Here is a 19,679-nt window from a genome sequence, read left to right on the forward strand (position 1 = left end):
GCTTACACTCTCTCGAACTTATACGGACAGTTCCTTAACCCGGCGGCCATGCGGCCACATTCAAAGCATGCTCCCTTTTTTTCTCGACCGACAGGACTAACTCAAGCCTCATTTCCATAAACTCGACACGCAATCGAGAGTCCTCTATCTCTCATCAAGGAACATCATGGACCTTTCCTTGCACCGAAGTCCATTCCAAGTACCCCACTAAATGTCCCGAAGCATGATTCCTCTGTTCTTTTCTATCGACAGCGGTGTCAGGAACAGCTGTGATTCCATCTGTCTATATAGACAATCTTTGATCAAATGGCTGTACTGGCGTCCCTTGTAGCAAGTCCTTTCCCTTTTACAGCACGGGACAGATCCATGTCCTTTCTTACGGACACGACATCCATCAATCAAGTTGAGCACTGACTTTTCAATTCTACTCTTCTGGTTGGGTGAAACAGGGTACCTTTCTTCTGGCATCGGCCTTTCTCCCCAATCGATTTCCATCTCTGTCTAAACTGAACCTTGACTTAGATACAGCGGCTTGATCCTCGATCACAACTCCAGATTAGGCCTTAACAAGCGCAACAACAATAGCGGTCACAACACTGGCAGCGGTAGAAACAACGGCAACAGCGGCGGCTCGATTCTGAACTTACTGACCCAACGAACTTCCAAGGAACACTAGCACCTGAACGATCCCGACAAACCTAGGATCATTCGGTACTTCTACACCCTCAATACCAGCCTATGGCGGTACTCTCCCGCACACGCTGGACTAAGCCTGCACTCTACCTCGGGTACCGACTCTTGTCAGCATCCTACCCCGAGGCATAGGTCCTACCGACCTTCTCCAAGGAGTTCTCCACTCCTGGTCACTCATCCTACAGGCTCTTTATAGACACCTGTTTTCCGATTCCAACATCAAGTTGAAATTTGAGTGACCCCACAAACAAGCTATCAAACAGCTATCAACCACATGCATCAGCATATTAAAAGCCTTTCCTACTAACTATCCCATGACTCATCGCACCTTATCACTCCATACGCAGACCATGCTCTGATACCACTTAAACATAGATGTCACGCCCCGAACCCCGAGCGCGCCAACATCCCACCATGGTCGATCAAATGCGACATTCCCAGGTAGTGTCGCCGACCCCATTCATTTATTATAGCGCAAGCGGAACGTATTATAAAACCCCTGACAATAAAATACGGGATAGAAAAGCAGAAAGCAAAATCACAACATAACACTTAAACATAATTCAACAGGATTACAAACAGGGATTTACGGCTAACAGTCTACAAAAGACTGGCCCTTAAAAAGAGGTTATCCTACGACCTACAAGTCGTACACGATCTCCAATCCTTATGACTTCACCCCTCCAACTCCTCAAGGCCAACCAAAGCTATCTGGCCGCTCCATCCACCAGGGACCTGAAATGGTTATTCAATAACCACTGAGACAACGTCTCAGCAAGTTCAACCCCCTAAACCCCTATTAGAAAGAAAATACGCCCAAGGGTGGCCTAGCCACATCACAAGAAGACTTACCTCGCCTCAGTTCCTTCCTGCAGGTTAGCGCAATTCAAATCACTCAATCACAGATAGTAAGAAGAACTTAAACAACCAGAATGTATTCCCTTTCATATATCCAACAACCGCGGGGGTCCTGATTATAAGACTAAATCGTTATGACACGTCCCATTCCATGCCACACAATTCCGTCCCATAATCCGACACATCAACAACGCTCAACATGCATTCCAGTTATTATTCACTGCCACACAAGGGCATAGCCTACTCGCTGTTCGGCTATCTACGACACTAATGCCAGCATCGCTCCCCATGGAGCGCGGCCGTCAAGACGTCGACGGCATTCCCGAAGGAGCATGGGCCCAGAATCTACTGCGACCCGCAACCACCACGTGGGCATCCCATATAGGGGCAAGTCCGGCTCAACAGCCCAGGACGCTCTCTCATAGTTATCACACAGCCAAAGCATACTCGGCCCTAGGACACTTTATATTTAAATCAATGCTTCAACTTAAAATAGTGATCCCGGCCATTTTTCTTCATATTAAAAATATTCCAGAAATTACTCACGTGTGTGGGGACACGCTAATTTCGAATCAACAAGCCAATATCTCACTTTTTCAAACCCCACTATTTAATATAATCATTAAAATCCAATTTTTGCAACAAAACCCGACACTTGGGTTTTTATGAATGAAATCCATATTTATCACAATCAACACTCAATTTGCCACATCAATTCATCAAATCCAAATTCTAAATGCACAGATGATCAGCACGAAATTCTGAGAATTTAGGGTCCCAAAATAATTTTTCGAATTATTAAATAATTAAATTTATTCCGAAAATTAATTAAATAATAATATGCATATCTTTCACGATCCACACTCAATTCATAATATCTAATTATCAATTTCAAAATCCGACTATACAGTAGCGACCGGCACGAAATTCTGAGAATTTAGGGTCCCGACAAAATTTTCGGAATTTAATAAATAATTAAATTTATTCCGAAAATAATTAAATAATAATATTTTAATAATTTCGAATAATAATATATTATTAAATTATTTAATGATTTCGGAATATTTAAATAAATCAAAAGTAAATTCCTTTATGTCACATCAATGTTTATATTAATATAAACACCCACTTAACTTTAAATTAAACACAATTTAAGTTAATCAAGCACATTAATATAATCTACACTTAAATAAATTAAACTAACCACCTAATAACACTTAACATAAACTAAACACATCTAAAGCATCATTAACCCTCTAAGCGAGGTTTAGTGAGTTAAACTCACCGGATTAGCGAGCCGAGCGGACCAAAACGACGAGGACGCCGAGGAGAACAACTTTTCTCAAAGCGGGCCGAGCATCCGGGCTCGGGAAGGCGGCCAAAACGGGCCACGAAGGGGCTGCCATACCCATTTTCTGGGTTGCTGATCGGGGCCAAGATGGGGCGGATCCGGCGCCGGTTCGGGCGGCCAAGGGCGACGGAGGCAAGGCGAAGCTCCGGCGGCGACGAACGGCGGTTCACGGCGGCGGGGACGAGCTCCCGGTAGCTCTTGCACGAGCTGAACAGCAGCTCGGGATGCCGGCCAAGCGCGGGCGAGCGCGGGCGGAGCGAGGACGCGAGCGGACCGGCGAGGGACGGCGTGCGGCGGCGTGAGGCGGTGACGGGTGGCTCGGGCGGGCTGCTCGACGATCTCCCTTGCTGCTGGTGGCGTGCGAAGAAGAAGAAGGAGATGGAGATGGAGTCGCACGGTTGGGGAGGAAGAAGAGAGGGAGGAGAGAGAAGAAGGAGAGAGAGAGATGGGGGCTTTTCTTTTCTTTTTCTCTTTCTTTAATCCACAAAAATGGCCCACCACCATGACATCATGGGTGACATCACACTCCACTCACCCAATCCTCCACAACCTCCTCCAATGGGTCCATTTTATTTTTCCGCCGGGTCCAATTCTTGTACGTCCCATTTCTTCAATTCTCATCAATTCTCTTCCAATTGAATTAAATTAAAGCCCATAAAATTAATTCAATGCTACCACACTTTAATTCACATCTTCACTTGATCATAGAACCAACTTAAGTCCCAAAAGCGCAATCAAAACGACATACTAATTTCTCGAGCCAAATTAGCCATTTCTTGATTATTTTGCTAAAAAGCTCGGCTTGCATGAAAAATCTTCCAAAGATGATTCAATGATCTTGAAATGATTTATGACACACCTAGACTTCCAATTTCGAATTCGATCTCAATTCCACGGTTAATTTCACTTTGGCACGATATTAGCGCGCCCAACCTATCGGGTAACCTTTAGAAATTTTCATGCATTTGACCTATGGTTGATCATCTCAAGCCACAATGTACATCTTTGAAACATTGGCGACTTTCGGTTGTCGGGAAATCTCAAGGTTTCAAATACGAACACTGAGGTACCCAATCGATAGAAAAGTCGGTCCAGTGTCGATCGACAAGGATTATGTGATCCGGTGGAATCACCCACACCTGATCACATGCCTCTGTCGAGTCGACCTATCTCCGATCTCTAATCAATTTTAAATTGTGCCGTAATGACCCTTGCAGACTAGCTCGGTCGAAAAGTCACTTCCCCGATCAAATTCTCGAGTCCGATGCATTAGAAACTCTTAACAGCTTCACCCGACAGACTAGTTTTTCACATGAGTGGCCGACTCAAGGAAAGGAACTATATGCGTGCCAACGAAATGCCCGTCTCAATTTATTGAAAATAGAATTGGAAAATCGGGATGTCACAACTCTTCCCCTCTTATAAAAATTTCGTCCTCAAAATTTAAACCTTTACCAATTCTTAAACAAAAAGGTGGGGGTACAATCGTCTCATATAATCTTCTCTTTCTCAGGTTGCTCATTCTGTACCAATGCTACCAGATCACTGCTATCTTGCCCAAACCACTTCGGATTCAAAATACTAAACACTTGTCCACTTAAAATTCCAAAGGTCTTCAACACGAAATCCGCGGCTTAACCGGCGATTCCCGAGCAATCTCTAAACTGTCTCGATAACCGCTCGAATCACCGATTTCCGACCCAACTCGGACTTGCGATTTTCCGATCTCTCGATCTCATCTCAACCAGAGACTAAAATCCCCGCACACTCGCCCGCACCGATTAAAAAGAAACTATCTCGGCGATCCGCTAAAACCAGGAACCTCTGATCAAGATCTTATATAACTCTGATACTGATCTTGACAACTGCAATCACTGACCACTGTACTGACTCTGGCCTACGATCTTTCTTTTCCTGACTTCATCTCAGCAATCGAAATTCCGCACTCTCTCGCTATGCACCTTTAAGAAAGAACCATCGAAAGCTCGCCAACTTGGAACATCTCGATCTAGATTTGAAATACAATTCATCTCCGGCACTCCATGCAGATGATTTATATAATATACACACACTTTGGTGTACCCACTTTGTGACAAGACATAATCTCCAATTTCTGAAATCGAACTTAGATCGGCGGTTAATTTCACTCCGACACGCTTTTAGTGTGACCTAGGCTATTAGGTAGTTTTCGGAGCTTTTCAGGACAAATGACCCGTGGTCGATTTTCTTCGAGCCACGATGAACCCACTTGACACATTGGCGACTCTCGAGGGTCGTGAAAATCTCGATGATTCAAATACGGACACAAGGTACCAAAATGACAGTAAAATCAAACTAGTATCATTCGACGAGAGTTTTCCAATTTAGTGGAGTCACCCACGATCGGTCATTCATCTCAGTCGAACCGACCTATCTCTGATCTTAAATTAATTTTTAACCGTGCCGTAATAATCTCAAAGATGAACACGGTCGAGAAGTCGATTTCGGTCGAATTCTCAAGTCTATTTGCCTTAAAGTCCTTGATAACTCACCCAACTAGTCTAGTTATCTCGTAAGTGGCCAACTCAGAGAAAAATACTGTAATCGCATCGATGAAATGCCCAATTTAACCAATCGAAATCAGAGTCTGAAAATCAGGATGTCACACACTCAAAACAAGATCTATTCGTACTGTCCTCGGATAATGCCGAAATTACTATGATTAGCTTCCCATAAGATATTTTCTTTAATTTCTACATCATCAATTACACACAATCATCCTCGTAACCTTAGCGTTCTATCTTCGAAATCTGAAAATCAACCTCTCTCATCTGCATTTTCTTATAGAATCTTCTGAATTTCTGAACCTGTCCACTGAAGCGATTTGATTCTGATCTGCTCTCTCGGTTCAATTCTGAGGGTAGTAATAAGATTCCAAAGGTGGCCTACCTTAGATTTGAAAACCAAATTTCGAACTTTCTCAATTAAGATCAAATCCTTGAGTACCAACTATGCAACTAAGGACTCTCGACTTAGTGCATCCGCAACTTGCTCACCTTTCCAGAGTGATACAAAATATCATAATCATAATCCTTAATGAGTTCTATCCAGCGACGTTGTCTCGTATTCAACTCCCGAGGTCTCCACTCAACCGACGGGGCGCATATGCAACAACTCTATCATGCTGTATCAACACATAACTCAATCCTTTAAACGACGCATCATTGTAGATCTTATAACTTTCGAGACTAGATGGAATAGTCGCACAGTGCGGTAGTCAACCTCTCGCTTAAGCTCTTGAAAACTATGCTCGCACTCATCCGTCCACACAAACTTTTCTCACTTCCTCAGTAGTCGAATCAACTGCAATGCTGACGCTGAAAACCCTTCCATAAAACTTCTGTAATATCCTACTAATCCCCAGAAACTTCTAATCTCTGTCACTGTAGTCAATCTCGGCCAACTGTTCACTGCTTCAATCTTAGACGGGGTCTACGGAGATTTATTCGCCTGAAATCACGTGACCTAGGAGCGCAACACGAGTCATTCAAAACTCATACTTGCTAAACTTAGCAAAAAATTGAAGAGTCCTCAAGGTCTGAAGTATCATCTTCTAATGTCTCTCGTGCTCCTCAGCACTCTCTGAACATACTAGGATAACTTCAATGAACGCGATCAAGACTGATTCAAGTACCCTTAAACATTCTGCTCATTAGACCCAAACAAATAGCTATGGTGTCCATCAAACCATACGGTATTACAGCGAACTCATAACTGTCATATCGAGTACGAGATGCTAACTTCGGTATGTCTTTCTTCCTGATTCTCAATTGATGATATCCTGACCTCAAGTCAATCTTGAAGAATATCGATATACAAACACAATGAACCAACTTTCTTCCTCACGAATGGAACAGTGCTCCCAAGGTGATACACTGGAAAGTATGAATCCTATCCAACACTTCTTGCATCTACACCTTCAGTTCTTTTAACTCGAATGACACCATCCGGTAAGGAGTCTTAGGGACCGGCTCTATTCGGTGCTAATTCAATCACGAACTCCATTTCTCTTTCTGACTGCAAACTTGACAATTCTTCAGAAAATACCTCAGAAAGCTTCTGTACCACGGTTATGATCTCCATATTCGGCTCCTCAACTGACTCATCCATTACAACTGCCATGTAGATTCGATAACCAACAACCTGAACCAAGTCATCTTCAGTGACGAATAACAGGGATCGAAGGTCCTTTCTAACTTTCAGTAATTCAAAACTTTCATATGCTAACTGAACGAACTGAATTATATCACTGCCACGATTCATAACAGCAGAGAGCTCCTCGAGCCAGACCCTTTCATAAATGACTTCCAAGTCATACATAAGCAAACCCGTCAGATACAACTATAGTTAGAGATTCATCTTCCTATTACTTTATTACCACAACGAAAACCCTATAACCTCCACTGAAAATTCTGCTGCATTACTCGCATAAAACACCTCAAAACATTCATCCCTTGATTAATGCATAGTCAATCCATTCGTACTCCTTTCGCCATCCTAGTGGCGTTTCATCTCGCAGCGACGGTGCTTACACTCTCCCGAACTTATACGGACAGTTCCTAACCCGGGCGGCCATGCGGCCACATTCAAAGCATGCTCCCCTTTTTCTCCGACACCGGACTAACTCAAGCCTCATTTCCATAAACTCGACACGCAATCGAGAGTCCTCTATCTCTCATCAAGGAACATCATGGACCTTTCCTTGCATCAAGTCCATTCCAAGTACCCCACTAAATGTCCCGAAGCATGATTCCTCTGTTCTTTTCTATCGACGGTGTCGGGAACAGCCTGTGATTCCATCGTCTATATAGACAATCTTTGATCAAATGGCTTTATCGGCGTCCCTTGTAGCAAGTCCTTTCCCTTTTACAAGACGGACAGATCCATGTCCTTTCTTACGGACACGACATCCATCAATCAAGTTGAGCACCGACTTTTCAATTCTACTCTTTCGGTTGGGTGAAACATGGTACCTTTCTTCGGCATCGGCCTTTCTCCCCAATCGATTTCCATCTCTCGTCTAAACCGAACCTTGACTTAGATACGGCTTGATCCTCGATCACAACTCCAGATTAGGCCTTAACAAGCGCAACAACAATAGCGGTCACAACACCGGCAGCGGTAGAAACAACGGCAACAACAGCGGCGGCTCGATTCTGAACTTACTGACCCAACGAACTTCCAAGGAACACTAGCACCTGAACGATCCCGACAAACCTAGGATCATTCGGTACTTCTACACCCTCAATACCAGCCTATGGCGGTACTCTCCCGCACACGCTGGACTAAGCCTGCACTCTACCTCGGGTACCGACTCTTGTCAGCATCCTACCCCGAGGCATAGGTCCTACCGACCTTCTCCAAGGAGTTCTCCACTCCTGGTCACTCATCCTACAGGCTCTTTATAGACACTCGTTTTCCGATTCCAACATCAAGTTGAAATTTGAGTGACCCCACAAACAAGCTATCAAACAGCTATCAACCACATGCATCAGCATATTAAAAGCCTTTCCTACTAACTATCCCATGACTCATCGCACCTTATCACTCCATACGCAGACCATGCTCTGATACCACTTAAACATAGATGTCACGCCCCGAACCCCGAGCGCCAACATCCCACCATGGTCGATCAAATGCGACATTCCCAGTGTAGTGTCGCCGACCCCATTCATTTATTATAGCGCAAGCGAACGTATTATAAAACCCCGACAATAAAATACGGGATAGAAAAGCGAAAGCAAAATCACAACATAACACTTAAACATAATTCAACAGATTACAAATGGGATTTACTACTGCCACAGTCTACAAAAAGATCGGCCCTTAAAAAGAGGTTATCCTACGACCTACAAGTCGTACACGATCTCCAATCCTTATGACTTCACCCCTCCAACTCCTCAAGGCCAACCAAAGCTATCTCGGCCGCTCCATCCACTGGGACCCGAAATGGTTATTCAATAACCACCGAGACAACGTCTCAGCAAGTTCAACCCCTAAACCCCTATTAGAAAGAAAATACGCCAAGGGTGGCCTAGCCACATCACACAGAAGACTTACCTCGCCTCAGTTCCTTCCTGCAGGTTAGCGCAATTCAAATCACTCAATCACAGATAGTAAGAAGAACTTAAACAACCAGAATGTATTCCCTTTCATATATCCAACAACCGCGGGGGTCCTGATTATAAGACTAAATCGTTATGACACGTCCCATTCCATGCCACACAATTCCGTCCCATAATCCGACACATCAACAACGCTCAACATGCATTCCAGTTATTATTCACTGCCACACAAGGGCATAGCCTACTCGCTGTTCGGCTATCTACGACACTAATGCCAGGCACGCCTCCCCATGGAGCGCGGCTTCGTCGCAAGACGTCGACGGCATTCCCGAAGGAGCATGGGCCCTTGAATCTACTGCGACCCGCAACCACCACGTGGGCATCCCATATAGGGGCAAGTCCGGCTCAACAGCCCAGACGCTCTCTCATAGTTATCACACAGCCAAAGCATACTCGGCCCTAGGACACTTTATATTTAAATCAATGCTTCAACTTAAAATAGTGATCCCGGCCATTTTTCTTCATATTAAAAATATTCCAGAAATTACTCACGTGTGTGGGGACACGCTAATTTCGAATCAACAAGCCAATATCTCACTTTTTCAAACCCCACTATTTAATATAATCATTAAAATCCAATTTTTGCAACAAAACCCGACACTTGGGTTTTTATGAATGAAATCCATATTTATCACAATCAACACTCAATTTGCCACATCAATTCATCAAATCCAAATTCTAAATGCACAAAGACAGTGATCAGCACGAAATTCTGAGAATTTAGGGTCCCAAAATAATTTTTCGAATTATTAAATAATTAAATTTATTCCGAAAATTAATTAAATAATAATATGCATATCTTTCACGATCCACACTCAATTCATAATATCTAATTATCAATTTCAAAATCCGACTATACAGTAGCGACCGGCACGAAATTCTGAGAATTTAGGGTCCCGACAAAATTTTCGGAATTTAATAAATAATTAAATTTATTCCGAAAATAATTAAATAATAATATTTTAATAATTTCGAATAATAATATATTATTAAATTATTTAATGATTTCGGAATATTTAAATAAATCAAAAGTAAATTCCTTTATGTCACATCAATGTTTATATTAATATAAACACCCACTTAACTTTAAATTAAACACAATTTAAGTTAATCAAGCACATTAATATAATCTACACTTAAATAAATTAAACTAACCACCTAATAACACTTAACATAAACTAAACACATCTAAAGCATCATTAACCCTCTAAGCGAGGTTTAGTGAGTTAAACTCACCGGATTAGCGAGCCGAGCGGACCAAAACGACGAGGACGCCGAGGAGAACAACTTTCCTCAAAGCGGGCCGAGCATCCGGGCTCGGGAAGGCGGCCAAAACGGGCCACGAAGGGGCTGCCATACCCATTTTCTGGGTTGCTGATCGGGGCCAAGATGGGGCGGATCCGGCGCCGGTTCGGGCGGCCAAGGGCGACGGAGGCAAGGCGAAGCTCCGGCGGCGACGAACGGCGGTTCACGGCGGCGGGGACGAGCTCCGGTAGCTCTTGCACGAGCTGAACAGCAGCTCGGGATGCCGGCCAAGCGCGGGCGAGCGCGGGCGGAGCGAGGACGCGAGCGGACCGGCGAGGACGGCGTGCGGCGGCGTGAGGCGGTGACGGGTGGCTCCGGGCGGGCTGCTCGACGATCTCCCTTGCTGCTGGTGGCGTGCGAAGAAGAAGAAGGAGATGGAGATGGAGTCGCACGGTTGGGGGGAAGAAGAGAGGGAGGAGAGAGAAGAAGGAGAGAGAGAGATGGGGGGCTTTTTCTTTTCTTTTTCTCTTTCTTTAATCCACAAAAATGGCCCACCACCATGACATCATGGGTGACATCACACTCCACTCACCCAATCCTCCACAACCTCCTCCAATGGGTCCATTTTATTTTTCCGCGGGGTCCAATTCTTGTACGTCCCATTTCTTCAATTCTCATCAATTCTCTTCCAATTGAATTAAATTAAAGCCCATAAAATTAATTCAATGCTACCACACTTTAATTCACATCTTCACTTGATCATAGAACCAACTTAAGTCCCAAAAGCGCAATCAAAAACGACATACTAATTTCTCGAGCCAAATTAGCCATTTCTTGATTATTTTGCTAAAAAGCTCGGCTTGCATGAAAAATCTTCCAAAGATGATTCAATGATCTTGAAATGATTTATGACACACCCAGACTTCCAATTTCTGAATTCGATCTCAATTCCACGGTTAATTTCACTTTGGCACGATATTAGCGCGGCCCAACCTATCGGGTAACCTTTAGAAATTTTCATGCATTTGACCTATGGTTGATCATCTCAAGCCACAATGTACATCTTTGAAACATTGGCGACTTTCGGTTGTCGGGGAAATCTCAAGGTTTCAAATACGAACACAGGGTACCCAATCGATAGAAAAGTCGGTCCAGTGTCGATCGACAAGGATTATGTGATCCGGTGGAATCACCCACACCGATCACATGCCTCGTCGAGTCGACCTATCTCCGATCTCTAATCAATTTTAAATTGTGCCGTAATGACCCTTGCAGACTAGCTCGGTCGAAAAGTCACTTCCTGATCAAATTCTCGAGTCTGATGCATTAGAAACTCTTAACAGCTTCACCCGATAGACTAGTTTTCACATGAGTGGCCGACTCAAGGAAAGGAACTATATGCGTGCCAACGAAATGCCCGTCTCAATTTATTGAAAATAGAATTGGAAAATCGGGATGTCACAACTCTTCCCCTCTTATAAAAATTTCGTCCTCAAAATTTAAACCTTTACCAATTCTTAAACAAAAAGGTGGGGGTACAATCGTCTCATATAATCTTCTCTTTCTCAGGTTGCTCATTCTCGTACCAATGCTACCCATCACTAGAGGCGCTATCTTGCCCAAACCACTTCGGATTCAAAATACTAAACACTTGTCCACTTAAAATTCCAAAGGTCTTCAACACGAAATCCGCGAAGCTTAACTGGCGATTCTGAGCAATCTCTAAACTGTCTCTGATAACTGCGACTGAATCACTGATTCCTGACCCAACTCTGGACTTGCGATTTTCTGATCTCTGATCTCATCTCAACAGACTAAAATCCTGCACACTCTGCTCTGCACTGATTAAAAAGAAACTATCTGACTGATCTGCTAAAACCAGGAACCTCTGATCAAGATCTTATATAACTCGATCGATCTTGACAACCGCAATCACCGACCACCGTATCGACTCGGCCTACGATCTTTCTTTTCCCGACTTCATCTCAAAGAATCGAAATTCCGCACTCGCTATGCACCGCTAAGAAAGAACCATCCGAAAGCTCGCCAACTTGGAACATCGATCTAGATTTGAAATACAATTCATCTCCGGCACTCCATGCAGATGATTTATATAATATACACACACTTTGGTGTACCCACTTTGTGACAAGACATAATCTCCAATTTCTGAAATCGAACTTAGATCGGCGGTTAATTTCACTCCGACACGCTTTTAGTGTGACCTAGGCTATTAGGTAGTTTTCGGAGCTTTTCGGGACAAATGACCCGTGGTCGATTTTCTTCGAGCCACGATGAACCCACTTGACACATTGGCGACTCTCGAGGGTCGTGAAAATCTCGATGATTCAAATACGGACACAAGGTACCAAAATGACAAGTAAAATCAAACTAGTATCATTCGACGAGAGTTTTCCAATTTAGTGGAGTCACCCACGATCGGTCATTCATCTCGCCGAACCGACCTATCTCGATCTTAAATTAATTTTTAACCGTGCCGTAATAATCTCAAAGATGAACACGGTCGAGAAGTCGATTTTCGGTCGAATTCTCAAGTCTATTTGCCTTAAAGTCCTTGATAACTCACCCAACTAGTCTAGTTATCTCGTAAGTGGCCAACTCGAGAAAAATACTGTAATCGCATCGATGAAATGCCCAATTTAACCAATCGAAATCGTAGTCCGAAAATCGGGATGTCACACACTCAAAACAAGATCTATTCGTACTTTGTCGGATAATGCCGAAATTACTATGATTAGCTTCCCATAAGATATTTTCTTTAATTTCTACATCATCAATTACACACAATCATCCTCGTAACCTTAGCGTTCTATCTTGAGTAAATCTGAAAATCAACCTCTCTCATCTCGCATTTTCTTATAGAATCTTCGAATTTCTGAACCCGTCCACCGAAGCGATTTGATTCGACCGCTCTCTCGGTTCAATTCCCCCGAGGGTAGTAATAAGATTCCAAAGGTGGCCTACCTTAGATTTGAAAACCAAATTTCGAACTTTCTCAATTAAGATCAAATCCTTGAGTACCAACTATGCAACTAAGGACTCTCGACTTAGTGCATCTGCAACTTTGCTCACCTTTCCGAGAGTGATACAAAATATCATAATCATAATCCTTAATGAGTTCTATCCAGCGACGTTGTCTCGTATTCAACTCCCGAGGTCTCCACTGACGGGGCGCATATGCAACAACTCTATCATGCTGTATCAACACATAACTCAATCCTTTAAACGACGCATCATTGTAGATCTTATAACTTTCGAGACTAGATGGAATAGTCAGCACAGGTGCGGTAGTCAACCTCTGCTTAAGCTCTTGAAAACTATGCTCGCACTCATCTGTCCACACAAACTTTTCTCACTTCCTCAGTAGTCGAATCAACTGCAATGCTGACGCTGAAAACCCTTCCATAAAACTTCTGTAATATCCTACTAATCCCCAGAAACTTCTAATCTCTGTCACTGTAGTCAATCTCGGCCAACTGTTCACTGCTTCAATCTTAGACGGGGTCTACGGAGATTTATTCGCCTGAAATCACGTGACCTAGGAGCGCAACACGAGTCATTCAAAACTCATACTTGCTAAACTTAGCAAAAATTGAAGAGTCCTCAAGGTCCGAAGTATCATCTTCTAATGTCTCTCGTGCTCCTCAAAGCACTCTCTCGAACATACTAGGATAACTTCAATGAACGCGATCAAGACCGATTCAAGTACCCTTAAACATTCTGCTCATTAGACCCAAACAAATAGCTATGGTGTCCATCAAACCATACGGTATTACAAAGCGAACTCATAACTGTCATATCGAGTACGAGATGCTAACTTCGGTGTGTCTTTCTTCCTAATCCTCAATTGATGATACCTTGACCTCAAGTCGATCTTGAGGAATATCGATATACAAACACAATGAACCAACTTTCTTCCTCACGAATGGAACAGGTGCTCCCCAAGGTGATACACTGGAAAGTATGAATCCCCTATCCAACACTTCTTGCATCTACACCTTCAGTTCTTTTAACTCGAATGACACCATCCGGTAAGGAGTCTTAGGGACGGCTCGTTCGGTGCTAATTCAATCACGAACTCCATTTCTCTTTCTGACTGCAAACTTGACAATTCTTCAGAAAATACCTCAGAAAGCTTCTGTACCACGGTTATGATCTCCATATTCGGCTCCTCAACTGACTCATCCATTACAACTGCCATGTAGATTCGATAACCAACAACCCGAACCAAGTCATCTTCGTGACGAATAACGAGTGGATCGAAGGTCCTTTCTAACTTTCGTAATTCAAAACTTTCATATGCTAACCGAACGAATCGAATTATATCACGCCACGATTCATAACAGAGAGCTCCTCGAGCAGACCCTTTCATAAATGACTTCCAAGTCATACATAAGCAAACCCGTCGATACAACTATAGTTAGAGATTCATCTTCCTATTACTTTATTACCACAACGAAAACCCTATAACCTCCACTGAAAATTCTGCTGCATTACTCGCATAAAACACCTCAAAACATTCATCCCTTGATTAATGCATAGTCAATCCATTCGTACTCCTTTCGCCATCCTAGTGGCGTTTCATCTGCAGCGACGGTGCTTACACTCTCCCCGAACTTATACGGACAGTTCCTAACCTGGCGGCCATGCTGGCCACATTCAAAGCATGCTCCCTTTTTCTCGACACCGGACTAACTCAAGCCTCATTTCCATAAACTCGACACGCAATCGAGAGTCTCTATCTCTCATCAAGGAACATCATGGACCTTTCCTTGCACCGAAGTCCATTCCAAGTACCCCACTAAATGTCCCGAAGCATGATTCTCTCTGTTCTTTTCTATCGACAACGGTGTCGGGAACAGCTGTGATTCCATCTCGTCTATATAGACAATCTTTGATCAAATGGCTGTATCAAGGCGTCCCTTGTAGCAAGTCCTTTCCCTTTTACAAGACGGGACAGATCCATGTCCTTTCTTACGGACACGACATCCATCAATCAAGTTGAGCACCGACTTTTCAATTCTACTCTTTCGGTTGGGTGAAACAGGTACCTTTCTTCGGCATCGGCCTTTCTCCCCAATCGATTTCCATCTCTCGTCTAAACCGAACCTTGACTTAGATACAGCGGCTTGATCCTCGATCACAACTCCAGATTAGGCCTTAACAAGCGCAACAACAATAGCGGTCACAACACTGGCAGCGGTAGAAACAACGGCAACGGCGGCGGCTCGATTCTCGAACTTACGACCCAACGAACTTCCAAGGAACACTAGCACCCGAACGATCCCGACAAACCTAGGATCATTCGGTACTTCTACACCCTCAATACCAGCCTATGGCGGTACTCTCCCGCACACGCCGGACTAAGCTCGCACTCTACCTCGGGTACCGACTCTTGTCGCATCCTACCCCGAGGCATAGGTCCTACCGACCTTCTCCAAGGAGTTCTCCACTCCTGGTCACTCATCCTACAGGCTCTTTATAGACACCTGTTTTCCGATTCCAACATCAAGTTGAAATTTGAGTGACCCCACAAACAAGCTATCAAACAGCTATCAACCACATGCATCAGCATATTAAAAGCCTTTCCTACTAACTATCCCATGACTCATCGCACCTTATCACTCCATACGCAGACCATGCTCTGATACCACTTAAACATAGATGTCACGCCCGAACCCCGAGCGCCAACATCCCACCATGGTCGATCAAATGCGACATTCCCTGTAGTGTCGCCGACCCCATTCATTTATTATAGCGCAATGCGGAACGTATTATAAAACCCCGACAATAAAATACGGGATAGAAAAGCAGAAAGCAAAATCACAACATAACACTTAAACATAATTCAACGGGATTACAAAATGGGATTTACGGCTAACAAGTCTACAAAAGACGGCCCTTAAAAAGAGGTTATCCTACGACCTACAAGTCGTACACGATCTCCAATCCTTATGACTTCACCCCTCCAACTCCTCAAGGCCAACCAAAGCTATCGGCCGCTCCATCCACTGGGGACCTGAAATGGTTATTCAATAACCACCGAGACAACGTCTCAGCAAGTTCAACCCCTAAACCCCTATTAGAAAGAAAATACGCCCAAGGGTGGCCTAGCCACATCACATGTAAGACTTACCTCGCCTCGGTTCCTTCCCCGCAGGTTAGCGCAATTCAAATCACTCAATCACAGATAGTAAGAAGAACTTAACAACCAGAATGTATTCCCTTTCATATATCCAACAACCGCGGGGTCCTGATTATAAGACTAAATCGTTATGACACGTCCCATTCCATGCCACACAATTCCGTCCCATAATCCGACACATCAACAACGCTCAACATGCATTCCAGTTATTATTCACTGCCACACAAGGGCATAGCCTACTCGCTGTTCGGCTATCTACTGACACTAATGCCAGGCATCGCCTCCCCCCATGGAGCGCGGCTTCGTCAGTACGTCGACGGCATTCCCGAAGGAGCATGGGCCCAGAATCTACTGCGACCCGCAACCACCACGTGGGCATCCCATATAGGGGCAAGTCCGGCTCAACAGCCCAGGACGCTCTCTCATAGTTATCACACAGCCAAAGCATACTCGGCCCTAGGACACTTTATATTTAAATCAATGCTTCAACTTAAAATAGTGATCCCGGCCATTTTTCTTCATATTAAAAATATTCCAGAAATTACTCACGTGTGTGGGGACACGCTAATTTCGAATCAACAAGCCAATATCTCACTTTTTCAAACCCCACTATTTAATATAATCATTAAAACCAATTTTTGCAACAAAACCCGACACTTGGGTTTTTATGAATGAAATCCATATTTATCACAATCAACACTCAATTTGCCACATCAATTCATCAAATCCAAATTCTAAATGCACAAGAAGTGATCAAAGCACGAAATTCTGAGAATTTAGGGTCCCAAAATAATTTTCGAATTATTAAATAATTAAATTTATTCCGAAAATTAATTAAATAATAATATGCATATCTTTCACGATCCACACTCAATTCATAATATCTAATTATCAATTTCAAAATCCGACTATACAGTAGCGACCGGCACGAAATTCTGAGAATTTAGGGTCCCGACAAAATTTTCGGAATTTAATAAATAATTAAATTTATTCCGAAAATAATTAAATAATAATATTTTAATAATTTCGAATAATAATATATTATTAAATTATTTAATGATTTCGGAATATTTAAATAAATCAAAAGTAAATTCCTTTATGTCACATCAATGTTTATATTAATATAAACACCCACTTAACTTTAAATTAAACACAATTTAAGTTAATCAAGCACATTAATATAATCTACACTTAAATAAATTAAACTAACCACCTAATAACACTTAACATAAACTAAACACATCTAAAGCATCATTAACCCTCTAAGCGAGGTTTAGTGAGTTAAACTCACCGGATTAGCGAGCCGAGCGGACCAAAACGACGAGGACGCCGAGGAGAACAACTTTCCTCAAAGCGGGCCGAGCATCCGGGCTCGGGAAGGCGGCCAAAACGGGCCACGAAGGGGCTGCCATACCCATTTTCTGGGTTGCTGATCGGGGCCAAGATGGGGCGGATCCGGCGCCGGTTCGGGCGGCCAAGGGCGACGGAGGCAAGGCGAAGCTCCCGGCGGCGACGAACGGCGGTTCACGGCGGCGGGACGAGCTCCGGTAGCTCTTGCACGAGCTGAACAGCAGCTCGGGATGCCGGCCAAGCGCGGCGAGCGCGGGCGGAGCGAGGACGCGAGCGGACCGGCGAGGACGGCGGCGGCGGCGTGAGGCGGTGACGGGTGGCTCCGGGCGGGCTGCTCGACGATCTCCCTTGCTGCTGGTGGCGTGCGAAGAAGAAGAAGGAGATGGAGATGGAGTCGCACGGTTGGGGAGGAAGAAGAGAGGGAGGAGAGAGAAGAAGAGAGAGAGAGATGGGGGCTTTTTCTTTTCTTTTTCTCTTTCTTTAATCCACAAAAATGGCCCACCACCATGACATCATGGGTGACATCACACTCCACTCACCCAATCCTCCACAACCTCCTCCAATGGGTCCATTTTATTTTTCCGCCGGGGTCCAATTCTTGTACGTCCCATTTCTTCAATTCTCATCAATTCTCTTCCAATTGAATTAAATTAAAGCCCATAAAATTAATTCAATGCTACCACACTTTAATTCACATCTTCACTTGATCATAGAACCAACTTAAGTCCCAAAAGCGCAATCAAAAACGACATACTAATTTCTCGAGCCAAATTAGCCATTTCTTGATTATTTTGCTAAAAAGCTCGGCTTGCATGAAAAATCTTCCAAAGATGATTCAATGATCTTGAAATGATTTATGACACACCTAGACTTCCAATTTCTGAATTCGATCTCAATTCCACGGTTAATTTCACTTTGGCACGATATTAGCGCGGCCCAACCTATCGGGTAACCTTTAGAAATTTTCATGCATTTGACCTATGGTTGATCATCTCAAGCCACAATGTACATCTTTGAAACATTGGCGACTTTCGGTTGTCGGGGAAATCTCAAGGTTTCAAATACGAACACGGGGTACCCAATCGATAGAAAAGTCGGTCCGGTGTCGATCGACAAGGATTATGTGATCCGGTGGAATCACCCACACCGATCACATGCCTCTGTCGAGTCGACCTATCTCCGATCTCTAATCAATTTTAAATTGTGCCGTAATGACCCTTGCAGACTAGCTCGGTCGAAAAGTCACTTCCTGATCAAATTCTCGAGTCTGATGCATTAGAAACTCTTAACAGCTTCACCCGACGACTAGTTTTCACATGAGTGGCCGACTCAAGGAAAGGAACTATATGCGTGCCAACGAAATGCCCGTCTCAATTTATTGAAAATAGAATTGGAAAATCGGGATGTCACAACTCTTCCCCTCTTATAAAAATTTCGTCCTCAAAATTTAAACCTTTACCAATTCTTAAACAAAAAGGTGGGGGTACAATCGTCTCATATAATCTTCTCTTTCTCAGGTTGCTCATTCTGTACCAATGCTACCAGATCACTGCTATCTTGCCCAAACCACTTCGGATTCAAAATACTAAACACTTGTCCACTTAAAATTCCAAAGGTCTTCAACACGAAATCCGCGAAGCTTAACTGGCGATTCTGAGCAATCTCTAAACGTCTCGATAATCGCGACCGAATCACCGATTCCCGACCCAACTCGGACTTGCGATTTTCTCGATCTCGATCTCATCTCAACGAGTACTAAAATCCTGCACACTCGCTTCCGCACCGATTAAAAAGAAACTATCTGACTGATCTGCTAAAACCAGGAACCTCTGATCAAGATCTTATATAACTC

General features: G+C 43.6%; 1 pseudogene; it reads right to left on the reverse strand.

Moving 5' to 3' along the window:
* Positions 1-19,679, reverse strand: part of LOC120286175 — a 53,703-nt pseudogene that overhangs the window by 23,561 nt on the left and 10,463 nt on the right.

This window comes from Eucalyptus grandis, chromosome 6, assembly GCF_016545825.1.
Source record: "Eucalyptus grandis isolate ANBG69807.140 chromosome 6, ASM1654582v1, whole genome shotgun sequence".
Taxonomy (NCBI): Eukaryota; Viridiplantae; Streptophyta; class Magnoliopsida; order Myrtales; family Myrtaceae; genus Eucalyptus; species Eucalyptus grandis.